At 37.9% G+C, this 21,813-nt stretch overlaps 2 pseudogenes; one reads left to right on the forward strand and one right to left on the reverse strand.

The window, feature by feature from the left end:
• Nucleotides 1–14,272: 14,272 nt before the first annotated feature.
• Nucleotides 14,273–14,493, reverse strand: LOC114046506 (annotated as a pseudogene).
• A 366-nt stretch (nucleotides 14,494–14,859) lies between these two features.
• Nucleotides 14,860–18,572, forward strand: LOC114046507 (annotated as a pseudogene).
• Nucleotides 18,573–21,813: the final 3,241 nt, after the last annotated feature.

Here is a 21,813-nt window from a genome sequence, read left to right on the forward strand (position 1 = left end):
ATTTTGGATATTTCCTTAAAACTGTAGTTTGGCTATACTATATTTCAGTTTTGATAAATTCATGATATCATAAGTGTATATCATCAATGCAGATGACAATTCATCTTATTTATGTCTTTCCATAAAACCTTAAAAAAATATAGATCTAATCCTGGAAGAAGTCTTAAAAGTCATCTAATCTAATGCTCTCATTTTAGAGATGAGGACACTAATCCCAAGGAGATTAAGTGATTTGGCCAAGGTAATTGGTAGTAAGTACAGGTAGTGGGTAATTTTGGACCCAGGTATCCAATTAACTCTTTCTAGTTTACTGTAATAGTTCTATTAATATCTTGTAGGTGTCAGTTTCTGCTGCCATCTTATTTCTCCTATGTGGTCTTATCTTCTGTCTCTTTGATGGAATCTTTGTAGCTTTGTTGTCTTATCTTGTGCTTTTTATAATCCATGAATCCTATTTCTAGAAAGAGGCATGAGATAATTTGTTTTATCCTTGAATATTATCAAATATGTGACACGTGTTCATTCATTGTAAATCTTGATATTTATCTAAGTGCAAAAGCAGAATAATTTAAATGAGTGCTTTGTGTCAAAGATGAGGACTGAGCTGCTTGTTCAGGTCAAATTTAAGTTGGTCATTGACCCATGGCCAGATTACTCATTAACAGATGACTCATTTGAAGATTGACTGAAAATGGGACAGAGTATGTGACTTCCTTTGATATGCTATTAATGAATCTGAATATTAAATATAAATAACTATTAAATAAATAACAGGCACAGCAGGATAGTCAAGCAAACTCTCCTTCTGGTTGGGCTTCAGGAGAAAAGTTAACATGGTTTATTATCCACTATCAGTCTAGACAACATATCTCATTGTGGACATCTAACCAGGGAGCTCAGGAAAAGAATTTTTTTTACTCTACAACTCATATGAGCCATCTTAATAACAGCTAAACATTTGGGAGTCAGAAAGCTAGATGATATTTGTGGATATAATAACACTTTTGTGAATAATAATAATAATACAACCTCCTAGCAGCCAAAGTTTATTTTCATTGCTATTTAGAACTCTATTGCTAAAGGGACTAGACGTAGAATAATTTTTCCTGTAGGCATAGAGAAAATTTACAAGATTTTTCTGCTGTTGGATTATCAGGAATATCATACAGCTGAGTAATAGTTGGAGAGGATTAAACAAACCCATTGGTTAAGTGTGAGGGTTGAGGGTTGAAGAAACTGATAATTTCATGCCTCTTGTTTTGCTTATGTCATTACCTAATTATGTAATTATCTAATCGAATGTTTTTTTCCCTCTCTTGAGCTGGAGATGTTTCAACCATAGAAGTCTAACTCTAAGGGATATCCATTGTCCACAATCTACTTGAAGTTCTAAAGACAAAAGGAACGATGAAGAGTCTGTCTGTCTTGCAGCAGGTTCTAGGTACATACTCTCTGTGATATCTCCTATAGGGCCATCCCTGCTACACTACCATTCATAAACCATAGGGAAATGCAGATGCAACTATATTACTTAGAAAGAGATGAATTGAATAACTTCATTGCTTTGCTGTAATGGGAGACAGCATAGTATAGTGCATTGAGAGTTGGGTTTAGAATGAAGAAGACCTGGGTTCAAATCCTACCTCTGATATATACAATAGTAGCTGTGTGATCATGAGTAAATCACTTAATTTCTCTGAGCCTCAGTCTCTTCATCTGTAAAATGGGGATAATAATAGTAGTAATAATAGTAAATTATAGTATATAATTTAATAATAGTAATATTATTAATAGTAATAATAATAGTAATGCCACTTCACAAGATTGTGAAATTTAAATGAGATTATGTATGGAGAGTACTTTGAAAACTTTGAAGTACTATGTTGTTTATTTTATCTCTTCTGTATCTCTTAGTGCACCTCAGAATGATAAGCAAGTATTAAGCCCCCAGTAAATATATGACTGACAAATAACATAGATCATTTATTTGCATACTAATCCTGACTATTCATGACAGACACTTAGTGTTTTTATCTTTTGTGTTAAGATCAGTTATCTATTTATAGTGCAGACTTGATACTTGAGCAAGTAGAAAGTTAATATGAAAATAACCGCTATATAAAGGATTTCAGAAAAAAAATGTACTACTCCCACTAACCTTTTTCTGTTTATAACATTTAAGATCAGAGTGGAGTTGTAATCGTGTATTCTCCTGCAGTGAAATGAGGCTTCAGTTCAGATGAATCTTATGGACTTATCTCTTTCCACACCGTTTATCTGAAGTAACATCCTATTGTGCTAATGAATTCATATAGGCAACATCCATATCGTTGCTATTGCTTTTTAAAAGTTTATTGAGCGGGGTGCTTGGCTCCTGGTTTAAGGAGCTTATGTAAACAGTCATGCTGAGACACACGGCCAGAATAAAGGCAGAATCACTGTGAAGTCGGTGAGGTCTCGTACTCTCCTAGAAGTCTTAGTTCCTCACTAAGTCAGTGCTCCCTTTCCCAGTGGTTATTGTTCAGTAACAAAATAAAATATTCTCTGGAGAGGGCAAGTTTGAATCAGCCCTTGTAAGAGTGATGTGTGATAAGCCTTCAAGGCAGCTGCAGGTTGGTGGGATAGGGTTCTCTCCCTTTGTCAACTCAGCAAAATATGTAGAGAAAGTAGAAAAAGAGAACTATCTTCATGCATTGCTAGAAGATGAGCAACAAAGGTCACAGTGGCTTTCAGCGTTCTCTAGCCAGCTCAAGATTTGCTAGTTTGCATTGAATAGAGGGGCTGCTGTGGCTCAGGTTAGAATAATTCCTTTGACAAGTGTCTCTCACTCCTTTTGCACTTTGATGCAAGATGGAACCCTGTTACCTCAGCCCAAGTATATGATGAGACTTAAGGACTAAAATTTTTCTCAGACTGTAAACTAGGTGACAGTTGAATGGAGAGACCCAGGGCAAATAACAGTGGGTAAAGCAGTTAAAGTTCAGATCAGAGTACAACTTGAAAGAAGAATCATTTAATAGTCCTAAAAAATATCAAAGGGCACACCTATAGTCCTATGATCTTTTGCTAACTGAGCGACTTAAGACTAAAGCTTGCTTCCTAATTGTTGCCTGAGATTGCCTATGGAGAACAGGGGAAGCTTTCCCTGCAGGAGAAAGGATCACTGCTTGAGCACGTCCAGTGGATGGAGGGCTGAGTTGCAATGCAGTTGGCCCTGATGGTAGTACCTTAGCTGAAGCCAAAGATGAGGCAGAGGACACTGAAAGAATTGTAGCCTTTCCTCTGTGGAAAGACTTGTTAACCCCAATGACTTTCCAGCAGCCTCCAGTACAGGACGTAGGTAGCTAAAGGATCTTGTGAAAGAGCTACAAACTCTGCATCCACAATGGATATTGTTCAAGGTATTAGATGATCTTGAACAGAGCTGGAATTGGTGGGGAGATCCAACTGGAGAGATCACCAGCACCTGGCAGAGAAGCGATGGAGACAGCGTATGGTGAAATACAGGTAAGACTGAAGATGAGCAGGTGTAGCTGACAGATGGACGGCAGCATGATGGCAGAGTTGGAGGCCTGCGTTTCTCCATGTCCTTCCTCTTATTGCCTTCATTTCCTGTGAGTGCTCCCTTTCATGCATGAGCTTGCCCTGGCCACATGTGTTTCCCACCTGTGGACACAGCACATAATTTTTATCAAGGTTTACCCTTCTTACTGTGTATATGTACTTGAAGGAGAGTAAATTCAAGGTTTAAGGTGGAAATATTCTATTTACTTATATTACTATTTAGTTAAAATACCTTTGTTAGGAACTGTGTATTCCATGGCTGGCTGGTAAAAGCAAAATTTATTGATAAAGACTCATGAACTGTGGTTTGGATGAGACAAAGTATCTAGGATCTGGGCTAACTGGGGAGACGGGGAGACATAGATTTTTAAACCAAGCAAGTGATAACATCTTGCCTCCTCAACAAAATTGAGAAACATTTGTTAAGTTCCTGCTCTGTGCCAGGCTCTGTGCTAGGGATACAAATACAAAAGTGGGACGTTTCTTGCCCTCAAGAAGTTTTCAGAGGTTTCTAACTGGAGGTTCATGAACTTTTTTTAAAAAAAGTATTTTGATAACTATATTTCACATAATTGGTTGCCTCTGTAATCCTATCCTAAAACATCCTGAGACTTTACCACACTGTCAAAAAGTTCTGTGACACACACAAAAGTACTTAAGTAGGGGGATACAATGTATTCACAGATAAGTCGGCTGTGTTCAAAATACACGGTGTATTTTGAAGGTAGAGGGGGAAAGCCTCTTAAAAGAGGTGACACTTGAACAAGATGTTTTTATAGGTCCAATTAATTGTGTTTCTTCCTGGGAGGGATCCTTCAAAGCTGAGTTCCCTGAACTACCCAGTTTGTTCATGAGTTGGCCGGTTATGTTATATTGAATAGAACTGAATAAAGACTGTTTGAATAAAACTCTTCAGGTTTTTGATGATTGCTTTGGATTGTACTCTTTTACTCATTGGCATGGCTGCATGTTTAACACATAGCAATCTGAATAGCAGAGAATAGTCAGGAGAGACTTAACCATTGTCTGATGCCATGTTATAGCCTCCAACCCACTGCAGGAGGTTGGATGAAATTATCTCTATGCTCATTTCTTAATTCTACGATTGTTTTAAGAAGGGACCTACTGCTTCTTTGGAAAGTGCTGTTATGAAAAATAATGAATCCTAAGAATAAAGATAAATAAATAAATACACACACATATGTATATATGTAAACATTTGATGGGTCTTAAAATATACTTTTTTAAAAAAAATTTTCATACTCATGCCCTTGAGATGTAGGGAGATAGTCAGTAAGAGTGTTTTCATTTTACAAATGGTGGCCTCGAATTGCTGAGAAGGACCAAGAATCCAGTAGCAGAAAAGAAAGTTAAATTTTTTCCTCTCCTTCTTTTCCTCCCCTTCCATAGTTTCCTTCTCCTCTATCCTTTCCCCCTTTCCTCCTTTCTGAAATTCTCTTTTCCTTTCCCCTTTTCTGAAATTCTCCTTTTCCCCTTTCTACTTATATAGCATGCAGAATGGTTAATAAGAAAACCATCTTTTGCTAAAAACAATTATTGAATTAAATCTAGTGAATGATCTAATCTAGACCAAGAGATGATTAGACACTGTAGTGATCCAATGTTTATAAATAGGGTCTGTGTTACTACAAACTTTTGCAGCCCAGCAGATATAAAGTCCAACTCTAATTTCATTGCCATCTATTTGGTTTAGTACATAGGAACAATGGGATGCAAAATATTGCAGACTTAACTCTTGATTCACGTAATTTTGTGTTTCTAAACCTTGTCTTACGTTGTTTTATTAGATATATGGGACTTTTTGTGAACATAGATAAATCTTTTGGGGTTAAAATTGTAGTTTGCAATTTCAGAATTTTTAGTATGCTAGATTGAAGTGCCTATTGAATTAGATGCTGGAATTATTTGGCCAAGTGTGGCCAGAAAAAAAATCAAAGCTTATAAGTAACTTTTCTTGTTGCCATGGTGATTAACACCATGGGAAATTTGTTAAAACATGCAATGGAACCTAAAATCTAGACCACCTCCCTTTGACCTCAAAGGGAGCCAAGGTCATCTTGGCCTAGAGCAGAATTTATGCACTTTGGTGTAATCACAGTATTTGTACATTGGGTGTAAGAGTTTCATTTCTGCTGAGCAATATCACTATCACATTCAGACTCTGGCTAAGACTTTTGAGAGTTACCCAGTGACCCCCTTTTAAGCTTCTGTATCTTCCCACTGGAGTATTTGACAAGGCTTGAAGTCACTTTTCCAGCTTTGAGTGTTGCCTGCTTGCTTCTCTGGTTGGAGTGCCTTTGGTTTGTCAGCTACCTTTGTGACAAAAGGGAAATAGATTTGGAAAGCAGTCAGAAAACTACAGATTGCAATTGTTTTCCTTGCCAATGAAGGCAAGTCCTGCTGAAGGTTTGACAACTATACCTTGTCACAGAGGAAATCCTTGATACAGGGGAACAAAGGGGCATTTATCTCCATCATGTATTATGCTCCAATTTCCTCCATTATCTGCCAGTTTTAACTGTGTGTGTAATTTCAATAGTTTTACCAAGAAACAATAATACAAAACTTTATATGTTCCTATTTTAGTCTTTATGAATATATTTTTACTGAGAGGAAAACCTCTCATTGTATAATTGTATAGCTAGATTAATTATAGCTAGATTGTAGCTAGATTAATTTCAAGTATGTTAGGGGCCAAAATTGTAGCTAGATTAATTTCAAGTATGTTAGGGGCCAAAATTGGCATGCTTAGATTTATGGTTTTTTTTTATATCATTGCCATTTCCCAATATTTCTTCCTTTCTAATCAACACTTTGACCATATCTGATAGCATATGTCTCATTCTGCATCTGTAGCCCACTCTTCCTCTACTAAGAAGAAGGTATATTTTATTATCTTTCCTCTAGTCAAGATTAGTCATTGTATTTATCTGAGTTTTTGTGGGTTTGTGTATTTTTGGTAAAAAATATTTTAAGTAATGCTGTTTTCCTTTACATTATTGTAGTCATTGTGTATTTTCTTCTGGGGTGGGGGAATAGTTTGCTGATTAATTTGCTCTGTATCTGTTCTTATGTCTCCCTAGGTTTCTCCGAATCTTTCATATTTACATGCCTAAATTTTTCATTTGTTATCAGTTTACTCCAGTGAGTGACATTGTTAGAACTTGGTCATTTTTTTTAATAATTTTTCTACTTCTTCTTTTAAATAAAAATGACTCTGAAGTGTTATTATGATTTATCCTGAATTCCTTGGACCATTCTCCATGGTTTAGTGGTCACAGACAACAAAATCATGAGCCATCTGTTTAGGAAAAATGGTTATTTGAAGATACTAGTGTGCCTATTTGATTTGGCTGTGTACATTGATCTTATTAGGATAGTCTTACCTTTCCCTTTCCCTTTCCCTTTCCCTTTCCTTTTCCCTTTCCCTTTCCCTTTCTCTTTCCCTTTCCCCTTTCCATTTCCTGGCTTGGAAGTAGGTAGAGAATATCTTCATGTGCATTCAGGACCAGTTCCTCAATGTCTAGTCTACCCATGCTATACTTATATGAGTTTCCCTTATGCACATATTCTAGGACAAGTCTCTGCAAGTCATATATGGTGTTTTTCTGAACAACCACATTCAGCTCAGTAGTGTTTTGTCATGAATTTGCATTTGCTTTTGGAACTAAGGGAGATTTACCATCACAAACACTTGGGTAAGATACTTATTTTTTTAACTTACCTTTTGTGAGAAAATATTCTTGATCCATTTCCCCAAACTCAGATGACTCTTTTGCACTGAGTCATTTATATCAGAATCTATTAATGTGCAAGTATTGATATGCTGCATTCTAGTATTCTTAAATCAATTCTTTTATGTGTACATTGTTTTCTGTTCTTCTGTTCTTCCACCGCCATCTGTCTAATACAGAATTCTGCTTGCTGAGAGTACTCAAAACTAAATGCTGCTGACTGACTGAAATAGAAGAGAGAAATGGGAATTACCATAATAAGAAGATTAAACATAAATATGTCAGAAGAAAAGAAACAAAGACTGATCCTGGCAAATAGAACGTAGTAAATCTAAATGTATTTTTGATTGAGAGAGGAAAAAAATGAAATTAGAGAACCCAGATGACATCTTATAGTTAACATAACCAAAAATACAGTTTATCAAGGGACATCTGTCTGTAAAGAAAAGTCATTCCAGATTTTGCCTTTTTATTTTGTACATTATAGAATTATCAAATCATTATGGTAGTAATGACTTGCAATGACATGACCTTTGCAATTATGCAGTACTTCACATCCATGAGTTCATTTATCCTCTGAAAGACTCTGCAGTAGACAGAGAGGGGCTCAGACAAATGAAATGACTTGTTAAATGTGACATATTTGGTGAAGCCAGGTCTTAACCAAGATATTTTGACACCATGGTCAATACTCTTTCAATTCAATTAAATCCAGGAAGCATTTACTCCACTATGGCAGAATCCCTAAAATAACTGGTTTATAATCTTAGACTTTTTGAATGAGAAAATATTTTAAAACTCACTTAGTTCAGCCCTCTCTTTTTATAGATAAGGATATTTCAGCCTAGAGATTGAGTTGGAATACAGAATCTTATAATAAAAACACTAATGTCTAGAATTTATATAGGACTTTAATGATTACAAATAACTTTATACATGTTGTCTTATTGATTCTCATAACTACCTTAAGGTAGGTTAGATGTTATTATCTTTATTTTACAGATGAGGAAATTAACATAGGAAAGTTAAGCAACTTGTGGGGATCATATAGCTAGTCAGTGTCAGAGGCAGGATTTGAAACTTAGGTCTTGCTAATTAGAAATACAGTATGCCACCTGGATGCCATTGTTATCTATAAAAAGTAGTGATAGCTTCATCATACTTTTCATACTTTTTCAATGCACTTAAAAAAAGAACCTTGTGAAGTGCAGATAGAGCAATCATTGCCCCATTTTATAGAATAAGAAATGTAGGATCATAGAGATTAACTGATACATAAGTTCCAGATCTAAAATCTCAGCTCATATCATCTAGCACCAAAGCCAGTGCTCATCCTGCTAGAATAAGTATTTCTTTTTCCTGTAGATATATTGTATTCAGATTCTAAAGTAACAACATTTGGACTGTTTTTGTATTTTGAAAGCTTGAGATCTTCCCATAGAAGCTACCACTATATAATTGTGAATTGTGTATTCCCTCCAGAGTTGCCAGATTAGAGAATTCTATAGCTCCTGTTGGTATCTTCAGAGTAAGAACAGTGCTTTGTGCAACCTTAGTATCTCTTTTAGAGCTCAGCACCATGCTGTGAACGTAGTGGATACTTATCAATATGGTGGCTATTAGACAATCATTCTCTCGAAGTATCATTTGAAAAACAAAACCCTATTTAAGTAATTCAGTGGTGGTGGATTAATGTTCATATAATAGGTGAGAAAGGCAGCAGTATATAATTAATAGGTAACTGACCTTGGAGCCAGGAAGACTTAGGATCATGTCTTTCCCCTGACATTATTGGTTGTATGTTTCTGAGCAAGTTATTTCACCTTTTAGTGTCCTAGGCAACTGTAAATTGCATAACAGGTGCAAAATTTCCTCATCAAGAGTTCCCTATGTGAATGAAATCATGGATGTGGTCACAATGCCCTCTCCTTCCCCGAAATAAAGAATATGTGACCAGAAAATAATGGAAGCATATTTTAAAGTAATGTGTTATAGTTGGCACTGCCTTTGTGCCATGATACTGACTTGTATGACCACCCTGTAAACTGGAGAGGAGAGACCTCAGATGGTAAACTATTCATGGGAATCTGTTGGTAGATGAACTCTGAATCAGATTCAAAGCTTTTCAAGGGTATGAGTACACATTTCTTATATATAATGTAAGTAGATAACAGATTCAAAAGTCCATTTGAAATCAGAATAGAACTGACACATATAAATCAAATGCAAGGGATAATTGGTGTGATATAAGTCGTAAGTGGGGATATGTTCACTTTCTAAAAGTACTGTAAAGACTGCCATGTGAAGAGAGAGGCTTGGTCCCAAGATCCAGGAGCAATGGATGGAAACTACAGTGGCCAATTTTAGCTTTCTAATAAATACATTTGTCCTCATTCACTTACCAAACATCTCCTCCACATTATGTGTCCTCCACTGTTGTGAGCATACAAATTCAAAAATGGAGCTGATCCTGCCATGAAGGAACCTAACATCTGGGCACATGCTGGTTAATGTTTAACAATTGACTCTCCAGGGGGAAAGAAAGCACATATGACACACTTTTAAGTTTAATCTGCTTTATTAACATTTTCTCCATTACTTTCTTAAGTCTAGAAATAAACAAAACAATCAATCATGTTCTGATTTATAGCATTTGCCAATTTTCCAGGATAAATGCTGACACCCCTGAAAGACAAAACACATTAACAAAAGCTCTTGGGAGGGTCTTCAATAATTTTTTTGTTTTTATTGTGTTTTGGCAATTGGGGTTAAGTGACTTGCCCAGGGTCACACAACTAGTGTCAGATGTTTGGTCTGAGGCTGGATTTGAACTCAGGTCCTCCTGACTTCAGGGCCGGTGCTAGCTGCCCCTTCTTCAATAATTTTAAGAGTGTAAAAGTGAGACCCCAAAGTCTGAGAACTGCTGCTTTAAGACTTTGAATGATAATAAACCACATGGCTTCCCATGGTAATCTTTCTCACTTTGGGGGAGTACCTATTGTTGGGAAGCCTTTTTTTTCCTTACCTAAATTTGTCTTTGTCCAACTTCCATCCAATGCTCTCAGTTGTGCCCTCTGGGACCAGGCAAAGCAAGTCTGATCTCTCTTTTACCCTTCAAATATTTGAAGATATGAAAATATCCCATCCTACCCTCCTCTTTTCCAAAAGAAACATCTCCAGTTCCTTCAAATGATCCTTCTGTTATATGAACTAGAGGTCCTGAAACACTCTGGTTGACTCTCCTGGCTACTCTAGCTTATCAGTATCTTTCCTAAAATATATTCTCTAGATGTGGAACAGCCAGGCCAGAGTACAATATGACCATCACCTCTAACTTCTTGGAAGCTATGCCTCTCTTAGTGAGGCATTTCTAGATTGCCATATCACATTATTGAATCTTACTGAGAAGTTGTCCAAAAAACTGCTGTCTGGCTATGTCGCCCTAATCTCATTCTTGTGAAGCTTATTATTTGGAGACTAGATGTAAGACTATCTATTTATCTTCATTAAATTTCATTCACCAATATTGTCACCTGTCCAGATTTTCTTTGATTCCCAATTTTGTCATCCAGTGTAGCTATCAGGCTTGTGTTATCTGTCAGTTCAATAAAGATGTAGCCTATGCCTTCAGCCAAGTCACTGATGGAAAAAAAAAGTTAAACAGCATAAGAAAAAGTTACTCTCCTCAGATCCTTAGATAGAAGATTGGCATACTAAAACTTCACTATAGACATGGTCACAATACAGCAGGAGGCAGTATAAAGCATGTGCGTCTTAGACTCTGTGGAAGGGGCTTAGCGCTGAAATGGCCAAACTATGTGGCTGTCGCGTTCATAACACGTGAAGACCAAGGACGACATTATAAGTAGGTTTTTAATGATCTAAAAATATTGCTTTTACAGATAAGTAAGTAAACCAAGAAAAAATTTATTTTTTGTATGGTCACATATCCTATCCATGCCAGAGGCAACACTGGAGTCTATTTTTTCTGCCTCCAGGGCCATGCTGTCCCTAAAGGAAAGCTTTACACTTAAAGAAACTTATTAAAGAACAGAAGAATAAGAGGAATTAAAGGATTATTTAACCATTGTTAAAACCTGAGGAAATAGAGTGTCAGGCTTGAATGCTACCCTCTGACTCAGGGATGTTTGTATATCCATTGAAAGATACACTATGGACAAGGAGAATTTTAACAGTCATGAGGATGAAGGGCCATATTGTGTTTGTTACTGGAGTCAAAGCTTTGGATGAAAGCCCTAGCAAAAGCCAGCAGCCCAGAATGACCTTATCTCTGTTTGATGAGAAAAGGAACATTCCTTCCAAAACGAATAACAAGCTATCATGGGAAATATGGCCCAGTTTAAAGGCTAGAAGAAAGGAGATTTTCCACGTCAGTTCAATTGAGAAGCAGTAGCCTTGTCTTGAATCAGACTAATGTTGGGAAAAGATTCTGTGAGCTTTGCCAGACTCTTTCCCATATTCTCTCCTCCCAGTAAGAGGAAGAGAGGTGGGGATGGGGAGAGAGAGGGAGGGAAAGAAAAAAATAAAAAGTGATAGGGAGAAGAAATGAGAATATGTAGCACTGACCCTTCTTGTCTTAACTTTTGGGTCCACTTTATCAGACTAACCATTTGAATCATTTCATCTTTTTTTCTAGCCCTGAAAAAATTACAGTTTCAGAATTAGTCACTTGCTCCTCTACTTCCCCTCCCCACAAATCAGCTTCACTTATTTGTAAAACACAGAGAAGAGAGCAAAGTCACCATATCCTGACATACTAAAAAAATACCCACTACCACCCTCAGAAGAACTAGTAGAAGCTAACAAGGCTTATTGGGGTGCCCCATTTATCTTTCCTGGTATGTCTTCTCTCAGAGAAGTTCTCTCGGGGCCTGTCTTTGGGCTGTCTGGTGCTCTAGCTCCTTCCTGTACAATCTAGGTCTTGCCATTAGGTTTATCTTGTGGGTCAGTGTGGGTTCTGGGACCCAACAAGTAAAAATATGCTGATCTTGCCCAGAAGAAGTGAGACCTCCTTTTCATGCCTCAGATTTCATTTTGTTTTGTCTCTCTGAGAGACATGGTGCGGTAGAAAAAGTGCTGGATTTAATGTCAGAGGACCTGAATTCCAATCCTTTCTCTGTCACTTATTAACTGGGAAACCTTGAGGAAGACACTTAACCCCTCTGGGACTCAGTTTCCTCATCTGTAAAATGAAGATTTGGACAAGATGACCTCTGAGGTCCTTTTCAGCTCTAAATCTGTGACCCAATGATCCTGCTCATTAGTCATACCTTGGGTTGGATGGTTAGATAAACCTGACTTGTCAGAATAAAGGAGAACAAGCCATATTCTGGTCCTACCACTGCAAACTGTATTGTCTTATCTCTGAGGTTTCTGAAGCCTCCCTAATGTACTCTATAATAGAGAATGTTGAAACAGAAAAGGAATTTAATCTATATTCATTCAAAAGCCATTCAAAGCACTCTTAGGACTTAGGCCTCTGACTAAGCAGCCTGGCTTTATTTTGCTAAAAGAAATGGTTACAGCTCAGGTGAAAGTAGCGTAGAGGCTCTGGGCTTACTCTTTCAACTTACACTTGTACTGTCAGGTCTGGCCCCCAGAGCTGGCTACTTCTCTGCTTTAGATTTCTAGGGGTAATCCTAAGGGGTTAAGGGTGCCTTTATAGTGCTCTAGTTCACAAGCCCCCATCCAGTGTATTTTCCCCAATTGATAAGTTCATATCTCTTCAGCATTATCAATATCAATGATTAACATTCCAATTTATTCATTGATATCTCAATATCATTGAGAATTTATTAAAATCAATTAGCTTTTAAAAAGGGCTATTTGCTGAAAGGAAATAGGGACTCAAAGTGCAAAAACTTTTGAATCCAAGAAAACAATCTCATCTCTGGGGAGAGAAGGCTCAGACTTAAAAGTGATTGATTCAAGCATTCTTTCCACCAAGGTAATTTTCATGTGCATTATAGCTGATGGAGAATTTATTCCCTTGTTTGCAAGACACTGTCTCAGCTGCCAGAGTGATTCCCTGCTGGTCTGGGTCAAACAGGTTCTCCTCAGCCACCTTGGCTTCTTCAAACTCTGCTATTGGACTGATAATGGTCCTTGCTTCCTTTCAAAGTTCAAAAGGTCACAACCTGGTCTGTTCTATCTCTAATACCCATTCGCTTAATATCAGGAAAGAAAACACACAACAGAGACAGAATACACCAGAGACACCATGCATTCACAGCCATATGGAGGCCCTGATAGAGATATAAGACCAGCCAGTGCTGATACCTGTGTCCTCACCCTAATATTAAAGCAGCTCTTCCTCCTTATTTGAAAGCTCCCGGGGAAGAGATGAGCTTTTGTCTCTTGTTGCCTTTTGTATACCTCTGAATTTTTCATCACCACATAGTAAATACACAAGAAAGTGTCACAGAATACTTGTGCATGCTCAGAATTGAGGAGCACCATCCCTCTATTAGGCTCCAGCTTGTATTTCCAGAAGTCGGTTGAATAGCATCCATATGAACTTGAAGCAGACAGAGAATACTGAAAATGTTCCAAGTTCTGGACTCCCCAAAGACCCTCCCCCTTGCTCTAACATAATTCATTGCCAACATTCAGAATTCTCAGAAAGTTCACACATTATTTTTGTGAATAAATAATTAAAATAGATAAAGGGTCCCCTCCCATCTTTTGGCTGCCATCAACAAATAAGCAAATATCCCATTTGACAAACATTTATCAAAACCCTACTGTGTACAGAATACTATGCCAAGAACTGGAGAAGATACAAGTCTAGGTAAAACACAGTCACTTTCTTCACAACATTTATAGTCAGCTATGAGAAAACAAGCTTTTTTTTTTTAGTTGTTTTATTTTTAATGGGCATCAGACAACATCTCATAGATGAGCAGTCATGAAGATGGGCATCAAGCAGTCACTTATGCGTCTTTGGTTATGTTCTCCAACCCCTTAGCCTCATAATAACGATCAAACCAGAGATACTCCTGTCCCTCTCCAATAGATTCCACTGGTATCGATTACGGACAATTCTTTTTTCCTTACCCCCATTGCTGTACTTCTGGATGAGATTGGTGCTAATTCCCGGGATCGTTAAACATACGCCCATAACGGCCAGTCCCCGCAGAATTTTGAACCACATCTCTGCAGGAGGCTTGCGGCCACAGACTGTAAGGGACTGGGGAGATACTACGCTGGCCGCGGGGTTAAGGTGACTCAACTTTTTTTTTTTCTTGATGAAGGGGAAGGGAGAAACAGAAGCAGGAGTCAAAAATCTGTGATTCCATCAGAATTGGGGTACTTCTGTTGTGGAAACTCCCTCCCAAGTATTGATCATCAGCTCCTCTATAAATTTTAGATTCACAATTTGCTTGGGCACACTGAGAAGTGAACTCCGCATTGTCGTACAAGTAGGTATTCCTGACTTTATTGGTTACATCACACTATCTCTCAAAATATACAAGTCTGACTATAATTCATGAAAAGTGTATTGAGGAGGGGCAGCTCGATGGCGCAGTGAATAGAGCTCTGGCCTTGGAGTCAGGAAGACCTGAATTCAAATCCAGCCTCAGACACTTAACACTTAACTAGCTGTGTGACCCTGAGCAAGTCACTTAACCCCAAATGCCTCACCAAAAAAAAAAAAGTGTATTGAGGAAATGAAAAACCAAAGGGCTATGTGTTCTCTGTGAGTGAACAGGATATTATTAACAGGAGTTCTGGGAAGGATCCATGGAAAACATAGCGTGTTGGTGATGGCTAGTTGAGTCTAACAAGGTAGGTAGGAATTCCACAGGTAAAGGGGGGAAGAGGAAAGACATTCTAGGAATAAAACTGGAATTGGGGTAGGAAAATACAGTGAATTTTTGAGAAACATTGTAGTTTAGGGTGGATAAAGCATTATAAGTATAGAAGGTACCAATATAAACAGAATGTTAGAATGGTAGGGGGGTGTCTTGGATGCTACAAAAAGAACTTTGAGTTTTACTCAAGAAGTAATAGAAGTTGTTGAAGATTTTTGAGCAGACGTATAACTTGACCATATATATATATAAATAAGAAAGATTAGTCTGTGGTATGAAGGAGAATTATAAAGAGGAGACAAAGGAGAAGACTTTGTATTTTTTTCAGTTGGAAAGCTGTTTCAATTGTCCAGACAAATCAGGGATTGTACTAAGAGAGCCATAGTAGAGAGAAATGTATATAGCGAATGTTTCAGTTTTGGAATTTACTGTGTTTGATAATAGGTGAAGTGAGGGAGAGGAACAGTCAAACATGGGATCCTGGGTGAATGGTGGTTCCACTAAAAATAATTCAGAAGTTGGAGTAGGTTTATGAGAAAAGACAATTGCTATGGTTTTTGACATGTTGAGATTGAGATGCCAGTAGGACATTCAGATGGAATTGTCTTGTGGGTTGTTAGAGAAGTGGGCCTAGGGCTCAGGAGAGGGTCATTGTTAGAGACAGAGTTTGGGGAGTAATTTGCTTGGAAGTGTTAACAAAAATGGATGGTCAGGTTTTAGAGTATTGAAAGAGAAGAGAGCCACACACAGAACCTTAGGGAACACTAACATTAAAGGGTTGAAAAAAGAAGGAAGAGCCAGTAAATAAGATGAAATATCAGACAGTTGGGAGAACTAGAAGAAAGGTTTATTTTTGAAGTGGAGGGAGGATAGAGTATCCAAAAAGGTGAGGGTGGGGTGGTCAAAAGTGTCCAATGCTGCAAAGAAACCAGGCAGGATGCAAACTTTATGAGGGCCAGTGGATTAAGAAATCAAGTCACAGGTAACTTTTGAGAAAGTGGATTCAGTGGTGTCTTCAGCAGAAATCACATTGAAAGGGCTAAGGAGAGTGTGTGGGAATAAAGTCTAAACAATAAATATAAACTTTCTTTCTTAAAAAAATTTAGAGATAAGGAGAGAAAAAATGAGATGATAGCTAGAAGTGTTAAAGGGGGTCAAGAATAGAGAGACCTGAGCATATTTGCAGACAGAAAGAGCCAGGAAAGAAAAGATTAGGAGAGGAAATATGTGAGGAGCTGGGAAGTCAGGAAGCAGGTGGGAGAGTCACCTTGGATCCTGGGGCACTGCCTCCTGGCAACAGCCATGGTTCCCTTCTGTCCTGGTGGCCCAGTTCAGATAGCAATGGAGAGGAAGAGAAGGAAGAGGAAGAAGGAAAGCAGGAAGAAGAAACTACTGGACTGAGTTTGCTCTGAGATAGGCAGGAGGCCTATTATTTGCCCATTTATGCTGTGAAGAACCTGTTGCAGCAGGAGTCCCTGCACCAGGCATTTGGAAAGAGTAGGATCCAGTCATCATGTGACTACTCCTTTTTCTTTTCTTCCACATTATCCTCTTCCTCTTCTCTCTCTCCTAATGTCTGTATTTGCCAGCAAGAATGTAGAGAGCTTGAAGTCCTTCACCAAACTCCTGAAGAGGTGATAGTGGGTCAATTACTTTGTGTAGCTGAGTGTTCCACTGTCATGAAACCACCTGGAAGGGCTCTTGACAGCTCCTTGGCCAGGGACATTGGCTTCTCTGAGTCCTTATGCAGGGGCAAAGGTGCTCAGGAGGGTCTCTTCAGGATTTGGAAGCAAATGGCTAGACATCTGTGTGGTTCAAAGCCCTGCAAAGATCGTGGTGACCATTTTTTAATCTACTATTGATATTTGGGAGAGTCGAATTCTGTTAATTTGGGTACTTGCAAAATTTCACCTGGAAATTACTCGTCCAAAACAGATTCTTCCGAATATAGAAATATTTAACTGAAATTACTCAGGTAGATTCCATGTGTTCTACGGAGTGTCTATAGCCATATAAGCAGCAGTCTGGAGGAAGGCCTCAAGATGGCTAACTGGTAGAGGAGTTAAAATCAAGTATAGGCCCTAGAATACTAATTGCTACAAGTAAGTTTGAATTAAGTGTAGCCAAATTATCTCTTCCAGGTCCTAACCCTATGGAGAAAAACTGACTCAATCAATTGGCCTTTTCTAGATAAAATCAGCTTAAAAACCACAAAAAAGTTGGCACGACTTATCAAAAAGCTAAATGTCAAAGGAACCTCTGGTCATAGAAACAGTTCACATACAGTCCCTTATTTGAAAGGCAAGGGAATATTTCCAAATAGTTATAACTAAAGTAAAATAGACATCAGTGCCTTTAGACATTACAACTTTTCTGATCAACTCAAATGTTCACGATATATATCTGGAACCCTGGGTGTGCATCCCTGTGGAGCTGAGGATTTAAAATCACTGAGAATGGAGTCAAAGGATATCTTTTGTACCATTACAATAGCTTCCATGAGCAAACTAACAGTATTACTTACAAATGGGATACCCTTTACCTGCATGGACCATACCTTCTATAGACATTGAAAATCTAGAACACTTATAGTTGGATGTCTTCAGTCAGGAATCAACTGCAAGGAAAAATTGTCTGTGTTGTCATGGAACAGTTATTTTCTCACTTAGTTAGAGTAACAGCGTTACATAAGCAAACTCTCCAACTGGAGCCCAGAGGAATTATTTATGTGAAAGTGTCACTTTGGAAGCAGTGGAAGAATTCTCCTAAATGCTGATTGAGAACCAAGAAACTATTTGGGGTACATATTCAAAAGATTATGGAGGAGGAGAATGTAGGATTGATGGTGCTCCTCTTGTTGAATAAATGCGTTATGAAAATTGAAAAGAGAGGCTTGTGGGGAGTAGGCCTAGGCCAATTATGTGGTTCCGCAGCAGTCAGGATCAGACTTCAAGAAGCATTTGGTAAGGATAGCAAGGCTGCAGTATCTAGATATAAATGTAACGAGAGGTGTCTTTAAAGATGAAGTAAGAGAACTCGCATTTCTCTTGACACTGAACAGACTTTATGAGTCGGTGTTAGAAGTCATTGCTATAATGTCTTTGAATATGACTGGAGATGTGTTGTCAGGATGAAGAAAAGTTCTCCAGGAATGTGGGGCAACTTCTGGATTGTTTTGCACATATTGAAAAGGCATCCTGGAAGATGCTTTTGGAGCATCTCAAACTGATAGCTTATCGTGAAGCTAAGATGAACTGCTGTAATTTAATGGTTTGTTTCTTCCCTGCGTTGAGACAAAGGCAAGAGGCTTTGCCCCACAAAAAACACATGCTTCACAGAGCAGAAAGAACTTGAGACTGCCCTGGACTTTGAAAAACACACAGAGATTCTTCATTCTTACTTCAGTCATAACCCATGACAAGTTTCAATGCTGAAGAATCAACCATTTGTTCCCTGAGCCAAAATCTCTGAATTGTTTTCTGCAGCAACCTTGTATATTGAATTTAAGTGGGCTGAGGGGTCAGGAGGGCATAGCCCAAGTAAAGTCAGATTAGATAGCCTTGTGAGAAATCCCCATACAGAAAATGACTTTATTAAGCATTTTCTCCTGCTGAAGTGGTTGAACAGCAAAAGCCCATCTACAAAGAGTGTAAATTTCAAATGTACTTGACAATGCTGACAAGAAATTCTCCAGTGGAAGGAACAGCTAATCTCAGAAATTTATGAGAAAGTATTAGTGTTTTAATTGGAAACCTAGAGCATGAGCTAAAATAAAAACAAACAAAAACAATTTGATATAAGCATTTGAAAAAAGTTTTTTTTGTGTGTGTAATATCCTTGTCCTTTCTTTTACCTCCTGATACTTACCTTTTTTATTTTATTTGCAATGCAAATGTTTCTATAAATGTTATATTTTAAAACATTAACATATTTCCATATTAAAATTTTTACTATTTAAATGTGCAAACATGAAATATTTTTCTAAACCTAAAAGTTTGTGTGTATTTATATAAGTACATATCAGTATAGTTACTTGGAAGGGGGCATCAAATAGTTGTGTCATAAGACATATATGTCATGAGGCCAAAATTGGAATTTACTCCAAATATTCCCCTTCTCCAGAGATTTATAAAGAGTAGGTTAAAAGAGTAATTTGTGTAGGAACCCATGCCTTAAAGGACACAGAATGATAATTTTCACTTGTAACTTACCCAAATAGGTATTTCTTTCCCAGTCTCTGATTCAGAGATCAGTCCTGACACTCTAAAAACATATTCTGACTGAGTTATAGATAACTGACATTTGCAATTTCTTGGCTGTTTAAAGAAGTTTTTGGCTCTTCAGATTTTGGTATTAGGTCTTATTTCTTAATTTCTTTCCTCTTGCCAAGGATTCTAGAACTAGCCATAATTAACTCTAAGGGCCATGACTGCCTAGCTGAGAAATTCTTAGAATTCTGTATATTAAAAAATATATAGCTTTTCATTTAGGTTACTGATTGATAGAAGTATATATAATGAAGTGTGCCACTTTTTCCTGAGGGAATCTCTTAGCATGCTATACTTTATTGATTTTAATTAACTTATTTAGAGTTTATCAATCTAGAAAACTGTCACTACAATAATAATGTTTTTCAGTATCTCATATTTATGTATTATATATCACATGGGGCCAGGCTGTGAGGCTTTGTGACTTTTTACTGAAGGGGAAGGAAAGACTCAGGATTTCTGACTTTTGTATTTCTCCACATTTTTGTTTCATTTTGTTTTTGTCCTTTTTCCCATAGTGTTGCCCCTGTTAGGAGAACTGTCCAGTAAAAAAAAAAATGAATTTTGGTCTTTCTGAGTAGGGAAAGAAAGACCTAGGATTATTGGCTTTTATTCTACTCAGCATTTTTATTTATTTATTTATATTTGTTTGTTTGCTTTGTTTTGCTTTTTCCTTAGGACTTCCCTGTTCTGTAAAAGACTTGAGACTTGGTCTGGTGCTTCTGAAATTTCTGGCTTTTGCTCTCCACGTTTTTTGTTTCATTTTTGTTCTGTTTTTGTTTTCCATTCTCCCTCTTCTCTTTCACTGTCTTAGTACTACCCATGACAGGAAGACTATTCAGTTAAAGCATCTAATTATTCAGTTATCAGCATTTAACTGGGAAGGTATTTTAGAAGATCCTTAGGACCTTGCCATCAAGGGGTGGTAAGTGTTTTCCTTCTAATGGTCCCAGATTCCCTGACATAGTTTCCTCCCACCCCCACAACTTTTTTCATACTCACTCAGCTTCCCTAGTGGCTTCCCTGGTGCAGCCTATCTTCCTATACCCCACGTAACCTGATTGGCCTCAGATTCCCTGATGCAGTCCTTTGATTAAGACACATAAAAAAAAATCCAGCTGCATGTAGTCCAGGCCTGTCGGATATGGTGGTTGTCTAAGACTACACAAGTTGCCTTATCCTGTAGATTTGCTGATCAGACATATTTCTGCAAGGAGGCAAGGGAGACTGAGTCTAGCAAAGCTGAAGTAACACTGTATCCTTTTGTATATACTTGCTACATTTGGGCAAAATAAACTTCCTTTGTTAAATTTCAGTCACTCACAAATGCCTTATTTCATCCCCCAAAAAGAGCCTGAACTAAGTGTGTACTGATATTAGAGCCACATCTGTGCCAGCTATTGAATGGGGTATGTTAACATTCAAATTGTGGGACAGAAATATGGAATAATATTACTGTGTTGTAAGAAATGAATATGATGAATATATGGAAACATGGAAAGATTTAAATGACCTCATCATCTTCCTCCTTGCCTCCTTCCAACCTTTCTTACATCTCTGTGCTCCATTGGCTTGAGATCAAGCCTCATTCTTTTGTAGAAAGATTGATGAATTTAGTGTCGGGGGATCCAGTTTCAAATCCCACCTGTCATACTTACCATGTGACCTTGGGCAAGTCACTTAACCTCCATGTTCTCTCTCTGATTCATTTGACAGCTTCTAATGATCTCCCACCACTCAGTTCTCTTATCTTCCTATACTGTCTAGCAATCATCTCATCCACTTTCCTGTTTTCAATTCTGGCCATATGAGGGAATACCCCAGATGAGAATTGCATGGTACTTAAGCTACTTCCTGGTTGTTCTGCTCTGGGGCCTATAGCTATCAGTCCTACTTTCATGATGACATCTTGAGCTATTCCAATTCCTGTTTTCAGACTGCTCATATCCAAGTTCATTATTCTCTTAGTTCAACCATGACAAAGTCAGCTTGGTTTTGCTTTTTTTTTTTTTTTCCAAACAGCACTTTTTTAAAAAATCAGGTAACTAAGGGAAAAGAAGATAAGCATCATGGAATAGTGGATAGAAGGCTGGGCATGGAGTTAGGAAAACCTGGGACCACGTCCCTGTCTCTGCCACAGACTAGCTCTGTGACTATCTGACTGTCCCTCAGTTTCTCATTGCCGTTTCGTAACTCTCTAAGACTAAGAATTGCAGAGAAGTTGTCAGTTTTCATTGTTGGAGAGAGTTTCCAAACTGCGATTTTCTTTCACCAGAAAAATCACAAGTCTTGCACCTGCGGACAACTCTTACAAACCTTCAAGGTAGGTCCTCCAGTGGTTGACTGCCCTCTGTGCTCTATTGATAGCACTCCCAAAACCATAGCTTACCG

Source organism: Vombatus ursinus, unplaced genomic scaffold, assembly GCF_900497805.2.
Source record: "Vombatus ursinus unplaced genomic scaffold, bare-nosed wombat genome assembly UNPS02014784.1, whole genome shotgun sequence".
NCBI lineage: Eukaryota > Metazoa > Chordata > Mammalia > Diprotodontia > Vombatidae > Vombatus > Vombatus ursinus.